The following is a 21,835-nucleotide window of genomic DNA, read 5'->3' on the forward strand; positions in this document are numbered from 1 at the left end:
AGTCTGGTATAAACTCTGGAGCTCCCTGCCTGTGTCTGTACTTCCTTATACAAGACACTTCTTAAATTTAGGGTAATTCTTTTGGCTCTGTCTTGTAGAGCCTGGCACCTCAGTTATTTTTATTTATTTATTTTATTTTATTTTGTTTTATTTTATTTTATTTTATTTTATTTTATTTTATTTTATTTTATTTTATTTTTTTCCTCTCTCTCTCTCTCTCTCTCTCTCTCTCTCTCTCTCTCTCTCTCTCTCTCTCTCTCTCTCTCTCTCTCTCTCTCTCTCTCTCTCCTTTTTGTTGGCCTTAGCCAGAGTTCCTCTTACATAAAGGAAAATCTTGTCTAATACTGATGTACATACTTATGGAAGTTAGGATAAAATGTATTGCATGTTGATGTACTGTTTAAAACCCCAATAGCCTCACACTACAGACTATTAAAGATACAGAATCCTTGCTGAACCACATCACTGGAACCATGAAAACCACCCCTGAAAACACCATAACAACTGAAAGTATTGGAGGTAAGAAACAGAGCAAAACATTTGGGAGTACAGTTTATTATCTGTCTCCCATACAGGACAGTGGTGTATCCCACTCACATCTGGTCATCAAGGAGATACCCCATGGTCAAGTCCTTGCACACTGATCTGTTCTGATGGAAGCAGTTGGAGGGTGTGGAGGATGTGGTGAGAATGACTGTCCTTATCACCCATCTGTTATATCCTTCAGTATCTTCTTTTCTTCACCTGCACACTGTGTTTTTTCCTCTTGCATCCTTCAGTAATATTGTTTTCTTCATGCCTCCTGTGTTTCTTTTTGCTTCTGTTCTATCCCTTCATTATACTTTTCTGTTATATCCTTCAGTGATATCCTTTACTGCTCCTGCAGTGTATTCTTTTTCCCTCTTATCATATCATGTATCTTCTTTAATGATATCTTTTCTTCATCTTTGCTGTATTCTTTTTCCTCTACCTTATCCTTCATTATCCATTTCTTCACTCATCCTGTATTCCTCTTTCTTCTTTCTTTAATGCACACTTTCCTCCACACACACAATTTAAACCTTTCTATCATGCATAGTTGCCCTCACCCCCTCCTTGCCCCCCGCGCACGCACACACACACACACACACACACACACACACACACACACACACACACACACACACACACACACACACACCTCTAATGATGTTATGGTGATGTGGCAGTTGGAGGGATGGAGTGCTGAGTATGTTGCTGCAGTCAGTGGACATGCTGGCTGCTGGCTGACCAGTGTGCTGTGGCCCTGTTGATTTCACTCTCAGCAATGACTCCAAGAAGACCATAGCAGAGTACCAGGTGTGTGTGTGAAGAGGTGAATTGAATAAGCTGTATTTTTCATTCTTTCTTCTGTGGTAAAAGAATGTCAAAAAGCAAGCTCGTTCATCGCTTTCTTGTCTTCCTGTAGTCATTTTCATTGCTTTTATATTCTTTCCCACTAATTCTCTCTTCCTCTACTTCCTACAGTCACTTTCATTTAAGTTTTCTATTCATTTCACTAATTCTTTTCACTCTCTATTTCTTATAGCCAATTTTCACTACTCTTTCTTATGACTCCTCTCTCCCCCCCCCCCCCCCTCCATGTCTCACAGCCATTTTCATCTAATCCTTTTCTAGTTCACTAATTCTTCTCACTTCCTCTCTGCTTCGAGATAACTGGACCACAGGAGCATGTTGCCACAGCTCTAGGGAAACTGTGCACATCCCTCAGCAGTAACATAGCTATCCCAGTAGCGACAGGATACTTAGACACTCACTACAATGCAAGGAAAGTTTACGTCAAGGACCAGATCTTGCGCTGCTCTTGGAGAAACATTGTGCATCTCTTGAACAAGAGTGAGACTGGGGACCCTCTTCTAGATAATCGGAATGGTTCTGAAGTTAGCCTTGTGTCTTCTGTCCCTAAGGATCCTCCAGTCCTTGCATCTCCCCTTTGGCACCATATCTTGTGCTGCTATCAGAAAAAAGTGCTTCTTTGGAATGAAACTGAGAGTGAGGATGGTGTTTCAGGTGCTGGGAATAGTACTAGGAACAAGATCTCATTTCTGGTGTCCCTGTGCATCTCCCAGTCCTTATATTAATGTGATGTCTTATGCTCTCATGCTGTCTCACTCAGTTGGGGAAGAATTTGTTTTACTGCCAAGTTTAGAGTTTAGTTTTCAATGTAAGGTCACTGATAGTAAAAGGAGTAGTTGAATGCTTCTCTTTCTCATCTTGTCTTCCTTTTCCTTGTCACTCTTCCTCATTTACTTGCATTTCTCTCATTCTCTACCTCCTGGTCTTTTCCTTCATCCTCTCTCTCTCTCTCTCTCTCTCTCTCTCTCTCTCTCTCTCTCTCTCTCTCTCTCTCTCTCTCTCTCTCTCTCTCTCTCTCTCTCTCTCTCTCTCTCTCTCTCTCTCTCTCTCTGCAGGATGGCCAAGGAAATCCATCTCAAATGCCCAGAGATCCTCCACGTACCGCTCACCCCTTCTTCCTCTCCCTCAAGTTTGAAGGGTTGCTGGTGGCTCTCTCCTGGATGGAGCAGTTTTCGTGGTGAGACACACAAGAAACCTTAACTCTCATGCCTTGGGTCTTGTAAGGACTGTTTTTCAAAGAGAAAGAGTCTGGTTTGTGGTAAAGACACACAAGGAACCTTATGCTTTTATCCCCATATTGTGAAATGCCTGAGGTGTTATGAGAACTGTTTTTCAAAGAGGAGTCTGGTTTGTGGTAGGAAGTGCGGGGAACCTTAACTTTTATCCCCATATTGTGAAATGCCTGAGGTGTTAATGGAGACTGTTTTAAAAGAAGAGTCTGGTTTTTATGATTGGTTTGATTGATGATGCAGAATATTATTAACTATTTCCTGAATCATGAAAAAAATGTCCTTGAAAATCCCATCAGCTTTCATAAGGACTGTTTTCCTTGATAATGAGTCAGGTTCTCATAGGTGTTTCTTTCTTCTGGTGATGCAGAATACTTGTTAAACTATCTCCAGAATCATGAAGTACCCTTGAAAATTCCAGTAAGTATTTCTAAAGGTCACTGAGATGGTTAGTCCAGTGACTGTGTGTTTTGTTGTTTTCTTGTGTATATTTTGTCTCTCATTCCACGTAGTTCTCTTGTTTCTTCTCAGGATCAAAAGATATTGATTGAGATACTGGGGAGGGATGTGAGTGCATGCCCAAGGCGAGGCAAGAGAGAGAGAGAGAGAGAGAGAGAGAGAGAGAGAGAGAGAGAGAGAGAGAGAGAGAGAGAGAGAGAGAGAGAGAGAAAAAAAGTGTGTGTGCGTGTTTTATGCACACACAGTGTGCATAAAACACCTGCCAGTGGCAGTAGACACCTGCCAAAATGATAATTACTCCCAGGTGAGGTCTAAAGCACTGTTCAGGGGGTGCTGTGAACTTATCATTAAACCCAGCTGTGACCTCACTGAACGCGTTTCCCTTTGTGTCTCACAACACAAGGGAGTAGTCACAGCCTGCCCTCTAAAGACAACTCTCTTCCTCCACACAAAACTACAAGCACCTAATAACACACACACCCTTCACTCAAAAAATTTTAAAATCATGGCGACTCCTACACCAGCCTGGGAGTCCCCCATCTGGGGAGGGGACCATAAATGTCCCCAGGTCGGACTGCCTTTTCTGTCGACGACCCTAAGTGTCTTGACACCCCCTCAACTTTTTCTTCATTAACTTCTACCCAACATTCGCGGTCACAAGATCTAATTTTCTAATCTGTAGAACACCACCTTTCCTCTTGTAAACCTCATCTGCTTTTCCTCACTGAAACTCAGGTGTCACAGAACCCAACTGACAGTAGCCCCTTTTCTGTTTTCCCTCCTACCTTATCTATCCTCATTTTAAGTCCAAAGCTGGATGCTGCGTTTATGTGCGCAATGACTTAACCTGCTCTCGTGCCCACGCTCTTGAATCTTCCGAGTTTTCCACCATCTGGCTACGACTACAGAAGTCATTCTCATACTAAATTTATCTGTGCTGTATACCTCTCCTCTAACTCACTCTGGCTATAAGAAATTCTTTGACTGTAACTTAACTTCCAAAAGTGGAGCACTGACTCTGACCCTCTTCCCTTTTGCAAGGGTCTCACATTCTTGGAGACTCCCAATGTTCACCACCAGCTTTGGCTTTCCTCTCCCTTCACTGACCATCCTGGTGAACTAACCTACAACTTTGCTATCCTCCATGACCTAGAGCAATTGGTGCATCACCCTACTCGTATTCCTGACCGTCTTGGAGGTACGCCTTTAGCATTCTTGACCTTTTTCTGACCTCTAATCCTTCTGCTTATGCTGTCACCCTTTCTTCTCCAAGATTTGGGCTCCTCAGGTCACTGTCTGCCTCTTTATCTTGTCTATATCACTCCCAATCCCTCCTCAGCATCCCCCTAAGCGAAGGTACCTCTGGCGTTTTGCCTCTGGTGGTTGGGGGGACCTGGGGAAGTATGCCCTAACTGATTTTCCTTGGAATGACTACTGCTTCTAGGTAATCGGAGAGAAAATCTTTGTATTATGAGCGCATAACAGAGGTGATAGTGTCTGGCATGGAGGCGTACATTCCTCACTCTTTATCTCGTCCTAAAGCCTTCTAAGCCTTGGTTTTGCACAGCTTGTTCTCGTGCTATACATGATAGAGAGGTGGCCCACAAAAGGTACTTCGCCTTCCTTCACCAGAATCTCACGCACTTTATATTTCTGCCCGGAACCATGCCAAGTCTGTTCTCCAACTAGCCAAAAACTCCTTCATTAACAGAAAATGTCAAAACCTTGCAAGATCTAACTCCCCTCGTGGTTTCTGGCATCTAGCCAAAAATATCTCCAAGCGCTTTGCTTCTTCTTCTTTCCCTCCTCTACTTCAACCAGATGGCACCACTGCTATCACGTCTATTTCTAAAGCTGAACTCTTTGCTCAAACCTTTGCTAAAAACACTACCTTGGACGATTCTGGGCTTGTTCCTCCCTCTCCTCCACCCTCTGACTACTTCATGCCACGTATTAAGAATTCTTCGTGACAGTATTTTCCATGCCCTCGCTAATTCTATAAACCTCGGAAGGAAGCTTATGGACCTGATAAGTGGGGTCCCTCCTATTGTTCTCCCGAAACTGTGCCTCCGTGCTTGCACCTTGCCTAGTCAAACTCTTTCAGCTCTGTCTGTCAACATCCCCTTTCCTTCTTGCTGGAAGTTTGCCTACATTCAACCTGTTCCTAAAAAGGGTGACCGCTCTAATCCTCCAAACTACAGTTCTATTGCTTTAATTTCCTGCTTATCTGAAGTTTTTGAATCTGTCCTCAACAGAAAGATTCTTTAAACACATCTATCACTTCACAACCTTCTATCTGATCGCCAGTATGGGTTCCGTCAAGGCAGCTCTACTGGTGATCTTCTGGCTTTCCTTACTGAGTCTTGGTCATCCTCTTTTAGAGATTTTGGTGAAACATGTTGCCTTGGACATATCAAAAGCCTTTGATAGAGTCTGGCACAAAGCTTTGATTTCCAAACTACCCTCCTGCAGTTTCTATCCTTCTCTCTGTAACTTCATCTCAAGTTTCCTTTCTGACCATTCTATTTGCAGCTGTGGTAGACAGTCACTGTTCTTCTCCTAAATCTATTAACAGTGGTGTTCCTCTGAAGTTCTGTCCTGTCACCCACTCTCTTCTTATTATTATTCATTAATGATCTTCTAAACCAAACTTCTTGTCCTATCCACTCCTGTGCTGATAAATTACCACCCTGCACTTTTCCACGTCTTTTCATAGACGTCCAGCTATCCAGGAGGTAAACATATCACGCAGGGAAGCCACAGAACGCCTGATTTCTGATCTTTCTAAAATTTCTGATTGGGGCAGAGCAAGACTTGGTATTGTTCAATGCCTCAAAAACTCCAATTCCTCCATCTATCAACTCGACACAATCCTCCATCTTTTTCATTTCCTTCTCCCTCCCGCTTACCTAATTCTCTTTCCTTCCTTTCTTTTCTCCCCTTCCCTCTTACATTCCCTCCTCCTCCTCCTCCTCCTCCTCCTCCTCCTCCTCCTCCTCCTCCTCCTCCTTCTCTCTTATCTCTCTCATCACTGCATAACAGACACGTCTTGTACAGTTTTCCTTAGAAGCTTACCTCACACACACATAATATACTCACTCACTCACACACACACACACACACACACACACACACACACACACACACACACACACACACACACACACACACACACACACACACACACTCACTCACTCACTCACACACACACACACACACACACACACACACACACACACACACACACACACACACACACACACACACACACACACACACACACACACACATACACACACTCATTTACTCGTCCATCCATGCACTCATTTACTCATTCACTCACACACTCACACACTCGCTCAATCACTCACTCATCCACACACTCATTTTTTTCTATTTATTTACTCACACACTCACCCACCAACCCAACTCACTTCCATATTCATCCATTCACTCACAACTAGCTTATTCATTCACCCACGCACAATTGTTGACTGACACTCACGCACTCATATTTACCCATTTCCTCATTTTTATTCCCTCAAAAACTCATCCTGCACTTTGCATTCAGCTCTATGGGTTCATCCCGCCGCTCATGACTTTCACGCCTCATTTTTGTTGTTAAAAGGGAGATTTTATTCATCTACTTACTCATCTATCTATCAGTTTCCTATTGGTCTGTTTTAATATTAATTTTTTGTAATGAAGTATTGTGTTAGTTAATTGTCATGAGTGAGTGAGTGAGTGAGCTAGTTACTTGATTACATGATTAGTTGGTTGGTTAATTAGTTAGTTAGTTCGTTAGTTTATGAGCGAGTGAGTGAACTGAGTGAGTTACTGTGTTAGTATGAGTAGGTGAACAAGTAATTTGCATTTTCATTTTTCTATTATTTATTATTATTATTATTATTATTATTATTATTATTATTATCATTATTATCATTATTATTATTATTATTATTACTACTACTACTACTATTGTTATTATTTATTATTATTATTACTATTTTATCCTATTATGTCACAATGAACACAAGACTATCTGTGTATGTCTGTTTGTTTGCCCATTTTTATGCTCTCCGCCTATTTGTCTGTATACGTCTATATTTCTGTCAATATGTCTGTCTGTTTGTATGTGTATTTGTCTGTATGCCTGTCTGTCTGTCAGAGAGAGAGAGAGAGAGAGAGAGAGAGAGAGAGAGAGAGAGAAAGCCTACGTGGAATCCACATATGCGTATATCCATATGGAGAAAAGGATCAAGGACGGAGAGGAAAGAGAGAGAGGAGGAGAGAGAGAAGGAAGAGGATTGAGCCCACCACCACTACCATCACTTCTCTCTCTTCCATTCACTCTTCCAAGACCTATACGAGACATAACTTTGCTTTGACCATTGTGTGTGTGTGTGTGTGTGTGTGTGTGTGTGTGTGTGTGTGTGTGTGTGTGTGTGTGTGTGTGTGTGTGTGTGCGCGCGCGCGCGCGCGCACACACTCCTTTTTCCTTTTTTTATCTCTACAGTATAGTTTCATCTCATAGCTAATCACTTGACAAAATATGTATGTATAATAATAATAATAATGATAATAATAATGATAATAACCTCGCCTTGCTCCTCTATCTCACTCCCTCTCGTTTCCTTATTCTCTCGCACTCAGAATCTAACAAATAACAAATGCATTAATAAGCAAACAAATAATACAAAACACACAGTCACTAATAATTACAAAGCTGTTGCCAGGTGTGCGCTTTGCTGCCCTGGGAAACTGGTCGTGAGAGGAAAGATTAATGCAGGTCTCGGCGGCGCGACAAAGTTATAATATCACCTACACCCAAGAAAAGATCGCCACGCTACTTCTCCCACCAACTAACTACCAATAGCCAGGATCAAACTTGCTTTCTTTCGCCTCTTCCTCTCGGCTTCTCATCACTATCGTAACATTGTGTCGCTTCCTTAAACCCTCTCTTTCCTGTCTCCCCTCTTCTTCCTTCTGCCGGATCGAACTTGCTTTCTTTTACCTTCTCCTTCTTCGCTTCCCATCACCATCGTAACTTTGTGTCGCTTTTCTTCTCTCTTCCTCCTGTCTTTCCTCTTCTCCCTCCTGCAAGATCGAAGTTGCAATCTTAGGGACGCGAGGACACAACAAGGCGAGAGACACAACACACTTAGACACATTCTCAGACGTTTAACTCTCTCATAAAGACTTCAAAGGTCACATTGATGGTTAATCGGGTTCTCAAGGGAAAGCTTTTCCCCATTAATGATGCAGATTCCTCGCCAACTGTCACTAAAATCACGGAAATACCATGGAAATCCCTAAAACGCTAATAACTTCCACTAAGAGTCTACTCAAAATAGTCAAAATGAGGCATTAAAATGTCTGAGAATACGGTACTAAGAATCTACCAATTGTCAGGTTTGGTAAGGAGACTGTCACCACATCGGAGGAGTTATGACTTTAGGAAGGAAACGTGCTCAGGACAAAGTGAATATGAACTGTCAGGTTTTATGAGGAGACCATCAGCGCATCACAGGAGTTATGATTGAGGGAACACACCATACACTAGAAAAGGAGTGCACAATATATAGGATCATACGAGTATTCTGAAGCAACTACTGTGCCGCACCTCCACTACTTTCCAAGGCTCTGAATTGAGAAATTACACGGGTTTTTAATGTTTTTTTTTTTTTTTTTACCGTTTTAGTGACAGATTAAGGGAATTTCTACATTGTTAAAAGGAGAAACAGCCTTGAGAACCCGGCTAATTATCTCTGTGGCCTTTAAAAATAATCGCAGAGAGAGAGCAAAGCGTTTCTGAACACAGGCCATACTCGCCTGTACTACACTACACGATCAGAGCCATCCCGGGCGTGTGGGGAGAGCGAGGCTGGCCAGAGCATCATCACCCAGCCTGTCACCGCCACTCACCACACCCGCTGCACCAGACACGATGGGATGAACATATTGGATCCTGAGCGCACGCGCGCGTGTGTGTGTGTGATCTGACGCTCAATAAAGTTATCTGTTTGTCTATTTATCTATCCGTCTAGCTGTGTGTGTGTGTGTGTGTGTGTGTGTGTGTGTGTGTGTGTGTGTGTGTGTGTGTGTGTGTGTGTGTGTGTCCATCTAGCCACCATCTGCTTATTCAGCGTAATTGGAAGTGTTTGGCAGCGGGGGCGTCAGATGGTACACTCTCTGGATTGGATAGTTTGTTGTGCGTACATAAGCCGATTAAGAAAGAAAGGAAGTAAGAGAGAAAAAAAAGTAAGAAAGAAAGGGATTTAAAAAAAACAGACTGAAGTAAAGAAAAAAGTAAGAAGCAGAGAAAGAAAGTAGGAAGAAGAAGACGATGGAAGGAATAATGGAAAACAAAGAACAAGTACACACTAAAGAGACGAAGAGGAAGAAAAGAAAACAAGACGAGACGGAAGATATCAAAGAGAAAATAAGGAAAGGAGACAGACACAGAAGAGACAAGAAAGAAAGTAAACAGATACGACTTAAAAAAAAAAAAAAAAGCGGAGATTTCAAAGGATAACCAGCAGATGAGTTTGATCTCCATTTCAGACTCGGGATACGAACTCCCTGAAGCATTCCAATCCCTTCCTGTGAGTTTCTGAAAACTAAATTAGCATGGCAATTCCATTATTTATACGCCTCAAAGATGGCGGAGCAGCAGGCGCCTCTACCCACACACGTGAGATACTGGGTTCGAATCACAGCCCAAAAGCAGGATTCGAACAAGTAGTAATGGTTTAGTTATGCACCTGTCTGGCTCACCTGGCTGATTGATTAGGTGACTGAGTGTACGTGGGATAGGAAGAAAACGTAAGAGTGAGTTTACCTGTCATGCAAACTTTGGAACTCTCTGCCTTACTCTTACTCTGCCTCTTCTCTCTTTTTCCTGTCTGAAGCTCGCATTTCAAAACGTTTTGGTGTTTTATCTTTACTTTTAATAGACTGTAAATTGATGTCATTAGCGTTTCCAAGGGTGTTATTGTGATTCTAGTTTATCTCGTACTTCAAAATTTGTTAGTGTCTTATCTTTACTTACAACAGACTGTAAAAGGATGTTATTGGGGTTTTCAAGAGTGTTTTCATGATTTTAGTGATAGATTAACGAGTAGGAAAAACACCCATGAAAACCCTACTAGTCATCGCTGTGGCCTTAGAAAACAGCCCCAGCGAGAGACAAAGCGCTTGAGGATACGGGTCTTGGACAGTTTCAAAGAGGAGCATCAAGGCGCCTCCAGACACAGCTGAGGAAAGGAGGAAGCACGTAAGTATGCCTCCCTTAACTCATGATTCGAGGCACCGAGACATTGATCTGAACCATTAACCTGTTTACTACGCAGTACTACTAACTATTTATGAACTTTGTAAATTTCACTAGTTAGTTGGAATGCAACAAATAAAGATGTACTTGTAGGGGATGAGTAAGTAAATATGCTTTTTAACCCGTCGATATAAAAAATAATAAATATAAATAAATAAATAAATAAATAAATAAATCATGGTAAAGTTAATCAAATCATCAAATGATAAACAGAATGAAATTAAACAGATGTCTTGTGGTACAGAAGGAACTCTCTCTCTCTCTCTCTCTCTCTCTCTCTCTCTGGGAATCAAACCACTAGCACAGCACGTCTTACCAGCTAATTTGGGAGGACCACTGCCATCAACACAGCACGCCATAGCCATAGCTGCCAGCCCCACCCCACAAGGGTGCCGTGCCATGGTAAGGGGGGTGGCGGCAGTAATGGCAGCACAAAGGCCCACGCTGCCGGTCATTCAGTCAGGAGGCCACACACTCGCCAGGTGTCTAGGAAGCCACTGCCTTACCTGTGCCCGGGACAGGAGACGCCCCTGCTCCAGACACTGTATTCCTGATTTAACGTTTTGGCGTCCTGCCTCGATTGTTTTCACCAAACCATTCCCAACCAGGCACTCACAATCTGGAGCGTTCGGAATGGTTAGGAAAACTGCCAGATTCACCAGCTGACTTAATTTTACACACACACACACACACACACACACACACACACACACACACACACACATAAATAAATAAACTTGGTATACTATAAAAAAATCTTTACGTCATTTTATGTGTTATCAAGCCAACTAATAAAGTGTTAGAAATATGTTTAGCAAGCATCATCAAGTAGAGAACAAGACCCATGGCAAAACGAGCTGACTACTAAGCACAATCTCGGGTGTGGGATATATCATTACCTTAGAACGAATGCTGTTTTACCTCCCTGTGTAAGTTTAGTTTATCCGTTCAAGTTACACAATTAACATACAGCTTTGCAAATCGTGGCACATGTGAAAGAAACAACCAAGCTTTGATGCCAAGTCTCAGCAGGACACTGGTGAAGATGGTCTGTGTGCATCGTGTTTCCCAGCGTCTTTAGTGTGCCCTGATGGAGGTTATTGTTTTATTCATTTTTTTTTTTTCAACAGTGATTTTTTTTATGGTTTTGGGAAGTAGTTTAACAAGGAAATTACATCACAGTTAAGATAAATACTGACGAGATCCTGTCTAATCATCTCTGTAGGGTTCGAAAAACAACGAATTTTACGACCTGTCCGTCATCCTCTCCTGTCTTCCCTTCCTTTCGTCGGCCGAAAAATTATCCTGCTACACAACCGATTAATTTCACAATAACTTTAATCTCTTTTTCTATCAATTCTTATCTTCCAGTTCATTTTATCCACCATCCCTTCCTCTCTTCCCTGCCTTCTATCCCACATCAGAAAGAATATTTCTCTATTTTACTTTACTAACCAACCTTCTTCTTTGCTATTCAGCCTTCTATTCTGCTATCCTGTCTCTTCCACTCGTAGTTAGTGAAGGACAGTTACACATACAACTTAGTCAGGACCTTGCAGATCTGTTGGTGTTTGTCTTCGTTCTGCTTTGCTTATTCAGCCCTCTACTTTCCTATCCTGTTTTTTTCGTTAATAGTTAGTGTAGGATAGTTATACATACAGCCTAGTGAGAACTTCAAGGTTTGTTGCTGTTTGTCTTCCTTTGTGTTCTCTTGTGATTTCGTAGCTTTTTACCTGGTGAGAGAGCGAAGTTTTTTAGTATATGGGCCCAGTTCAGGTGTCTCTCTGGGTCTCCATTAGCAAGAGGTGATGGGCTGGACTTTCCTTTTCTTCCCTCTGCTTCTGGATGGCCGAAGAGGAAGGTTCATCCGAGTGAAAACTAGTACACTCCACTATCTTGCAACAGAAGACAAGACAAGACAAGACAAGAGTATCATTCTATCTTGTTTGGTAGTAGGATGAGGAAGGAGCGATTTAGTGTTCCTCAAGGACTATTTACTTTCCTTGGTGCTCTGCTACATGGTCGTGTCCTTGGAGTGGGTGCAGAGGAGGTGTGCAGGCCATGACCCATATTCTTGAACGTCTTGGTTTCTTGCGAGGAGTGTTCTGAAAGACCACAGGGATGATTAGTCAGATTCTCGTGGGTGTTTTTTTCAGTGATGCAGAATCACGAAAACTGCCTTGGAAAAATAGAATAACTTTTTTTTTTTTTTTTATGTAAGAAAGTCTCTGGCCGAGAGCTACAGAAAGGCAGAAGGTAAAGACCTACTGAAGGTCCCAGTTTCCAAAGACCAAGGGAATTGTCCAGAATTAAAGAAATGTCTTGAAGTTTGCATGAGCTGTTGTTACTCTGGAAGATAAGGCGTCGTGACGTTTAAGAATGTAGTGTGTTCCTTAAAACATGGACTCCTCTTACCATGATTAACCCTTTCAGCGCCGTGGTATGAGTTTCATTATATTCTGTATACAGTTTAATTGGTTTTATCAAGTTTTGGATGACCATTTTTATAATCAGGTTTAGTTTGTTATTTGCATAGTTATGTCTTCACGTTTTCATCTTCATTAATAACGGATTATCTTTTGAAGGCGAAAAATTGTGAACAGTACTGAATGGGTTAAAAGCAAGTCCCCAGTAATACGTTGAATGATTCACTTAGTTTGCAGCGCTACACTGAGGAACAGGATCGCATGTCTTCAATCAGTAGCTGCTGCCAGGGCCACAAAACCACACGACAAACAGAAACAGCAACATTGTAACGTGACGCGGCATTGTGGCAGAGGTCTCTCTTTCCAACGGCTTTCAAAGACTTTGCTTTAATCGGTTTTAATAATTAGCTGCGTCTTGTTTTTCCGCTTTCATATTGTAACTCTTCACCAGTGATTCTCAATCTGAGGTAAATCTATCTGCTGGCGGCTAAAAGAATCACTGTTGTATTTCTGATGACTGAATAATAATTTCTCTTATAATTTTTTGGATAATTCATTTGAACTACTTTCTGGCGACTGGCACCCTTAGTGGGTTTTTTCTTTTTATTTTCAGATCCTTTGTTGTCCTTGCCCAGAGCCCCTCTTACATAAATTTGATAAATTAATCAATATGTAAATAAAAATAAATAAATAAATATTTCTCTTCCTATTTTCTCCACCGTTATGATAAATAGCTCCACATTTTTTTTTTTTTTTTAAGAAAGAGAGTAATGGGGGCAACTAACAAAATATGTCAAGTGGAGGAGATAAATGATGGAGGAAAGACTGAGCATACTAGGCCTGTCTCTTATCTTATTACTCTCCCGTGCATTTATAATAGTTCATGTACGGGAGTAAGGGGACAAAGCGGAGGAATACATTAGGCAGCAAGTATCAATGGCGAAAACACTGAAAAAAAAACCATAACAGCACTAGGTAGATTGAGGAACACCACACACACTTCAACGCTTCCAACACCTCAACACGCCACGGTGTCCTGCTGAGAGAGATGAGTGAAGCAGCAAATGAGACATGACGGGAAAGGTACCCAGGGAAAAAAGAAAAAAAAAATGAAGATACTACCATGAGTAATAGAAGAGATGACAGCACATACACAACCCTGAGGTACCACTCACAACAACCCGACAACTTACGGCCCCTTTGAAGGACAGCCGCCGCCCTCACCACCGCGACAGATCCACAGCACCGCGACCCTGCAAATGAGACACGACCGGGGGAGGTAAAGAAATGATGGACATGAATAAGGGAAGAGGTGACGGAACATAACCCTGAGGAACACCGCTGATAACTTGCCTTTTAAGAGTAAATAGAGGCCGCCCTCAGGTCCGCGACAGCAATAGGGGCGGGGAGATAAGGGGCGAGGCGTGCACTGAACACAAAGAGACGTGTGTGTGTGAGAGAGAGAGAGAGAGAGAGAGAGAGAGAGAGAGAGAGAGAGAGAGAGAGAGAGAGAGAGAGAGAGAGCTGGACCAGTGGATGAGTGGATGAGAAGGTAGTACACAAATGTGGAGCGAAGAGGAGTGAGGAAAAGAAGAATTAAAGAGAACGAAGAGAAAGGGAGGGCGGGAGTGAAGAGCAGAAGAGGAGGGGGAGGATGAGGATGACAGGGAGTGAAATGTGAAAGGGAAGAAGTGGAGGAGTGAAGTGAGGGAAGACGAAGAGAGGAAGTGGAGTGAAAAACAAAAAGGAAAGGTGGAAGTGAGGAGAAGCAGGAAGTGCACGAAGAAGAGGAGAAATGAACATGAGAAGTAGAATAAAGAATAAGAAAAGGAGATAGCATCACTGAGACGAGAGAGAGAGAGAGAGAGAGAGAGAGAGAGAGAGAGAGAAAGAGAGAGAGAGAGAGAGAGAGAGAGAGAGAGAGAGAGAGAGAGAGAGAGAGAGAGAGAGAGAGAGAGAGAGACTGTGTGTGTGTGTGTGTGTGTGTGTGTGTATGTGTGTGTGTGTGTGTGTGTGTGTGTGTGTGTGTGTGTGAAATGTACACGAAAAAACAAACAAAAAAACGAATCAAGGAAGTGAAGAGCAAAGGAGAAGAAGGGGGGAGGAGGATGGGGAAGAGAAAGAGTAGAGTGAGGAGGAAGAGGAAGAAGTAAAGAAGAGGATTGAAGTGAAGAAAAGGAAGAAGAAGAAGAAAAGAAAGTGAGAAGAAGGATTTGAGTAAAGAAGAGTAAAGTAAAGAAGAGTAAAGAGAGTAAGGAAGAGGAAGGGAATGAGAGTAAAGAGAAGAAAGAGAAGAGAGGCTTGGGTGATCATGTTTGCTTGCCGTCCTTCCTTGCCTCTAATGCTGAACTCGGTGTAGTAGCAGCAACAACCCCGGCCCGTTGGCAGGGCAAATCGTGTCCCTACCTGCCCAACAACAACAAGAGAGGTAGGGAGTAAGGGGAAGGGAGGGGAGGAGGAAGAGAAACAGAAATAGAGGAATGAGAAGGAGGAAAAAGAGAGGTAGCGAGAGTGAAGATGAGAGGAGGAACGAGAAATAGAAAGAAAGCTAATGGAATGAAGACGATGAAGAGAGAAGGAGCAAAACGGAGAAGAAAAGAGAGGTACTCGAAAAGTGAAAAAAGAGAAATAAAGACGGTAGAATGAAGAGCAAGACAACAAAGGTAGCATGAATAAGGAGACGGAAAACAGTGAAATATGCAAGAGATACTGAAAAATAAAAAAAAAAAGTCAACGTTTAGTCATGCATCTTCTCAACCAGTCAGCCAGTCAGCCAGTCACCCAACCAGCCAGCCAGTCACCCAACCAGTCAGCCCAGTCAACCAGTCAACCAGTCAGCCAGTCAACTAACCATCTATTCAACTAGCTATCCAGCTAGTCCACCAGCTAGTCAGCCAGTCACCCATTCAGCCAGTCAGCCAATTAACAAGCCAGTCAACCAGCCAGCCATCCAACCAACCAACTACTCAACCAGTCAGCCACCCAGTCAACCAGTCAGCCAGTCAACCAACCAGTCAGTCAGTCAGTCAGCAACTCAGCCAGACAAGCAGCCAACCAGTCAGTCAGTCAGTCAGCCAGCCAGCCAGCTAGCCAGTCAACCATGCAGCCAGCCAATCAGCCAACCAGCCAGCCATCACCACCTCGATAGAGACGTCTGTAAACACTGCAGCGCCAAGAGTAATGGAGATCACCCGAAAACACGTTAGTAGAGAGCATGAAACGAACATCTTCCTGTAATTACCGAGGGAGTGAGGTACGATAACTACCCTCCGCGTAAGATATTCACTCCCCGCCCGCCCCCTCGCATAGATCCTATCACAAGGGCCCTTCAATAGACTGGCTGCGGAGGACGGACGTAAAGAATGTATGTATGGGACTCCCGAAGCAAGACTAGGATTAATCATAGTGGAGTTAGCATTACAGCGTCCTGTGAGGTGTTAGGTTAGGTTAGGTTAGGTTAGGTTGCATTTCTTAATGTTTAAAATGATCTTATCTGTTTTACTTGTGTTTTTTTGTTTTTTTTATTATTTTGTATTTATAGTAGTGCAAAATAATTATTGTAAACTAAGACAACAATTTTTCCTGATGTTTATTGTATGTGCAAATGGTTTGTTGGTGGATATATCTTTAATTGTTGATGTTATTATTATTATTACTATTATCATTGTTATTATTATTATTATTATTATTATTATTATTATTAGTAGTAGTAGTAGTAGTAGTAGTAGTAGTAGTAGTAGTAGTAGCAATGTCATTATTACGTTAAGTTTGGTTACATTACGTTACGTTACTTAGACTAGGATACATTTCGTTAGATTAGGTTACGTTCAGTGAGGTTACTTAAGGTTTAGGGTCTCCTCTACTGCCGGGGGCGCTGCAGGAGGGTGTAGGGAAGGTTCGGCGCGGTTTGCTTCATACTGTATCCTGCTCAAATAGGAAAGTTAGAAATGCATGAGATCTTGGCTTCCTGAGGCCGTGGTTTGTGGGATACGATCTCTCTCTCTCTCTCTCTCTCTCTCTCTCTCTCTCTCTCTCTCTCTCTCTCTCTCTCTCTCTCTCTCCTGGCTTCCCTCGAGAGTCAGAACCTTTTTTTTTCAGTGAATTACTTTTTTGTTTGACAATTTGTATTCGTTTAGTAATTTTTGTTTTGTTTTGTTTTTTCTCTCTAGATTTTTTATTTTTTTATAGAGGTGTGTACGTACATAATCTTACTCCCTCCCCGTCTCTCTCTCTCTCTCTCTCTCTCTCTCTCTCTCTCTCTCTCTCTCTCTGTCTCTCCCTCTCTCTCTGTCTCTCCTCCCCTCTCTCTCTCTCTCTCTCTCTCTCTCTCTCTCTCTCTCTCTCTGTCTCTCTCTCTCTCTCTCTCTGTCTCTCTCTCTCTCTCTCTCTCTCTCTCTCTCTCTCTCTCTCTCTCTCTCTCTCTCTCTCTCTCTCTCTCTCTCTTCTCTCTCTCTCTCTCTCTCTCTCTCTCTCTCTCATTAGCGGAAAATACGTTGGTAAATAAAAAAAAAAAAAAAAAAAAAATATATATATATATATATATATATATATATATATATATATATATATATATATATATATATATATATATATAGATCATAACAGATAAAAAGAGAAAATCGAAAAAATATACAAAAGAAAAATATGAGAGAGAGAGAGAGAGAGAGAGAGAGAGAGAGAGAGAGAGAGAGAGAGAAAGAAAGAAAGAAAGAAAGAAAGGTGGTGAAATTAAAAGAATAAACAACCATAAACTTGAGAGAAAAAAAACTGAGAGAGAGAGAGAGAGAGAGAGAGAGAGAGAGAGAGAGAGAGAGAGAGAGAGAGAGAGAGAGAGAGAGGAAGAGGGAAATAAGGTATAAAGAAAGAAAATGAAAGTTCACAAGATGGATAATGGCAGTTTTTGTGAGGAAAGATATGGTACAATAGTGAAGTGATAAGAAATAGGGCAAGAGAGAGAGAGAGAGAGAGAGAGAGAGAGAGAGAGAGAGAGAGAGAGAGAGAGAGAGAGAGAGAGAGATAGATAGATAGATAGATAGAGAGAGAGAGAGAGAGAGAGAGAGAGAGAGAGAGAGAGAGAGAGAGAGATGTGAAAGGAAGAACTTAAAATTAAGAACATGAAGCAGAAATAATGTCTAACCCAGCGAAGAAAACGAAGAGAAGAAGGAATGGTGAAAAGGATAACTACGGTATTTTTTCAAAAGTTCCAGGAAATAACTAATCAGGCTCATAAAAAGTCTTTTCCCCCACTGGTAATGCGCAATATTTACTAAACCATCACTGGAATCTACAAAACACCCAGCAAAACAACACCAGTAACTTCCACTAGAGCCTGTTAAAAGGAAAAGAGGTGAAAAATGGAAGGAAATAACAAGTAGGAATTGAATGGAAAGTGAGGCGAGTGTTAGGTATAAGAAAGATTGTGAAGACTCAAGAACGCGATGAAAAAGAGAACTGTGAGAGATGTAAGACTCAAAGGAAGACCAAAAATGAGATGAGTGGACGGACGGGGAAAAGAAAGGATGGAAAAACTAGGAATGGAATAATTAGACAGTCTGAAGAAAGTAATGGATACAAGAGCAAGGAAGAGCAGTGAAAAAGATAACTGTGAGAGGTGTAAGACTAAAAGGAAGAAAAAGGGCCTGAGGGATGAGGAGGAGGAGGAGGAGAGATGGAGGAGTTGTGGGGGTGAGGGATGTGTGTGGTAGAGAAGTGAGGACGAGCGGAGAGAAACTTCATGCAGACGAGATACTGAGTGAGGGTGAGTGAACGGAAGATAGGAAGAAGGAAACAAAGAATAAGACAAAAGGAAAAAAAATGCCTGAAAAAAAAAAAATGAAAATGAAAAGAAAGACTGAAAAGAAAAAAAAAATGAAAAGGAAAAGAGAAGTTTGTTTATAATTTTAGCTCATAGAATAACTGCATACAATTACATCCTTTACAGCCTTTAGTATATAATTCGAACATTAAAAAGCAAAACAGAAAAAAATTGCAGTAAACGAAAAGAAAAGCTCTTTAAATTAATGAACCATGAATTAATGAATGAATGAGAGAGAGAGAGAGAGAGAGAGAGAGAGAGAGAGAGAGAGAGAGAGAGAGAGAGAGAGAGAGAGAGAGAGAGAGAGAGAGAGAGAGAGAGAGAGAGAGAGAGAGAGAGAGAGAGAGAAACTTCCAATGCTTACAAAAAAAAAAATCATAAATAAATAAAATAACACCTTCAGCATCTATTACTACTACTACTACTACTACTACTATTACTACACATACTACCACTACAACAACTACAAGCAATTTGTTCTTACCGAAACACACGTATATACTAAAATACGTTTTTTTTTTACCACCACCACCACCATCACCATTAACAACAACGACAACAACAACATCAACAATCACAGATAACCACAACCACAGTCGTACATATTCCCAGACAGCAATTAGGGAGCGATTCAGCGGGACCTAAGTGGCCCTGAGAACCACCACACGCAGGCTGGTGGTGGCTCGCTCAGCTTTTTGTCCTGCTTACGCATTTATTTATTTCCTCCGCGTGCCTCCTGTGCCTGGCTTTTTTCCCGCCCCCGTGACTAATTTGTCGTGATGTGGAGTTGTGAGGTGACGTGATGGGGGCGTGTGAGTGATGTGTATGTGTGGAGAGAGAGAGAGAGAGAGAGAGAGAGAGAGAGAGAGAGAGAGAGAGAGAGAGAGAGAGAGAGAGAGAGAGAGAGAGGGGGGAGGGGGACGCTCCAGATGAACACTAAAAAGCTTAACTTCTTTGCTTAATGTAGTCACCCACTCTCTTCTTATTATTCATTAATGATCTTCTAAACCAATCTTCTTGTCCTATCCACTCCTACGCTGATGATACCACCCTGCACTTTTCCACGTCTTTTCATAGACGTCCAACCCTGTCAGGAGGTAAACTTATCACGCAGGAAAGCCACAGAACGCCTGACTTCTGATCTTTCTAAAATTTCTGATTGGGGCAGAGCAAACTTGGTATTGTTCAATGCCTCAAAAACTCAATTCCTCCATCTATCAATTCGACACAACCTTCCAGACAACTATCCCCTCTTCTTCAATGACACTCAACTGTCCCCCTCTTCTACACTGAACATCCTTGGTCTGTACATACTTTATAATCTAAACTGGAAACTTCACATCCTCATCTCTAGCTAAAACAGCTTCTATGAAGTTAGATGTTCTGAGACGTCTCCACCAGTTTTTCTCACCCTCCCCCCAGCTGCTAACCCCCCCAACCAGCTGCTAACCCAGCAACAACACCATCCATTCCTTTCCTGTCTTCTCCACTCTTTCATTCCTATCATGCCCCACTCAGTCAGTATCACTTGCATCATCTCATTCCTGTCTCTGGCATACTTCACACACTCCAGCACCACATGTTCCACCGTCTCATCCTCTCCCATGTCACACATCTGGCACACTTTGCTGCGGGACTCAGACCACCTGTAACTCCTTGCATTCACATCCATACACTGTGCCCTCGCTCGGAAGAGAAGATCACTGCCCAGGCTTCCATCATATCACCTTTCATACCTCGGGGCCTCTTTCTCCTTGTACCATTCAAAGGTCTTCTTTCTTTCTATCTCTCACATTCTTCCATTCATTCAGTCCCACACATTTCCCTTCCCTGCCACCCAGTCTCTTCCATGTGTCTGCCTCCTGACCATACGTCCAACTCCTCTCAAGGGTAGGCTGTAGCTGACTGGGAACGAAAGGCTAGATGCTCTCCTATTCTGCTACTGTGGGGAGGATGCAAGAAGAGAGTTGGATGGCAAGGAAAGACTGACAGAAACAAACAAAAGAAGAGGAGGAGGAGAAGTAGAAGGAGATAGGGGAAAAAGGAAGGCAAGGAAGGAGAGAGAGAGAGAGAGAGAGAGAGAGAGAGAGAGAGAGAGAGAGAGAGAGAGAGAGAGAGAGAGAGAGAGAGAGAGCCCACTCACCAGGCAGAGGGAGACAGCAGCGGCCTGAGAGGTGCCTTCAAAAGACACACACACACAGACACACACGGACAGCAGGAGGGAGGACCACTGTGACAAAGGTAAAACAAGGCAACAATGACGATGTTCTTAATCTTGATCTTGTTCTCGTGACGTCTTCCATGGAGTCAGCCGCTAGAGAGCACAGAGTCAACATGTCTCCTCCTAATTTACAACACCTAAACTCCCTCAGGCGTACTTCCCAGGCGTGCACAAGGGACTTTTTCATCTCTTTTAGGATCCATTCTGTTTCTTCCTTGCCACGACACACTGGCAGCACTGCCAGCGTGCCTCTGTGTGTAGGCACCTCCTCCCTTGTCTGGTGTGGTCTGCCACCACCACGCTGGTTCACCTGTGGCTCCCATGATTGCCCCTCTAAAAGTGTGCCTCTGTGTCGCTCACATCTAGAGCACTCCACAATGAAGCGTTCCATCGCCTCTCGCCTCTACACAAGCTAGTGTTGTGCAGCCTTTCTGCACCGCACCACCACTACACCCACAAGGCTCTGCTTCAAGTGAGACGGGCTACTAAGGTGGTTTTGACGCTTCTAGTGACAGATTAACATTTTTTTTCTTTTACATTACTGACAGGAGAAACACTAAAAAACCCGACCAGTGATCTCTGTGGCCTTAGCTGACAGTGTTGGTGAGAGCAGAGGCCTTCACTACACTGGCCCTGTGCTTGCTTTAACTAACCACCTCCTGCCCCAGTCATATTCTCCTCTGCTGTCTTCCTCACCATCTTGCTGCCTCACCTCTGCCATCATTCCTCTAATCTAGCATCTGCTTTCGTTTGCACCGTTCCTTATCTTTCCTGCAAGACAAGTTTGTCAACACTAAGTGTCTTTTTAACGCAGCTCTGCTATCCTGCGGTGCTTCTAGTATAACAAGTCACTTCTGTACTTAATACACATAGTGGTCACTCAAACAATGCTACAACATAAATCCCTTTGCTCCTCCTCTCACAAAAATTTGCGTTTGTTTAACTTCATTATGTTGT

The 21,835-nt window shown here is 42.5% G+C and overlaps 1 protein-coding gene across 1 annotated transcript in view; it reads right to left on the reverse strand.

Moving 5' to 3' along the window:
• Positions 1 to 12,449: 12,449 nt before the first annotated feature.
• Positions 12,450 to 21,835, reverse strand: part of LOC135097596 (uncharacterized) — a 17,807-nt gene continuing 8,421 nt past the window's right edge. Inside the window, exons 6-7 of the transcript XR_010265873.1 lie at positions 14,036 to 14,095; positions 12,450 to 12,521 (exon numbers count right to left, since the gene is read on the reverse strand). The gene's annotated coding sequence lies outside the window, so the exon portion shown is untranslated. The remainder of the gene's footprint in view (positions 12,522 to 14,035; positions 14,096 to 21,835) is intronic.

Source organism: Scylla paramamosain, unplaced genomic scaffold (assembly GCF_035594125.1).
Source record: "Scylla paramamosain isolate STU-SP2022 unplaced genomic scaffold, ASM3559412v1 Contig26, whole genome shotgun sequence".
NCBI lineage: Eukaryota > Metazoa > Arthropoda > Malacostraca > Decapoda > Portunidae > Scylla > Scylla paramamosain.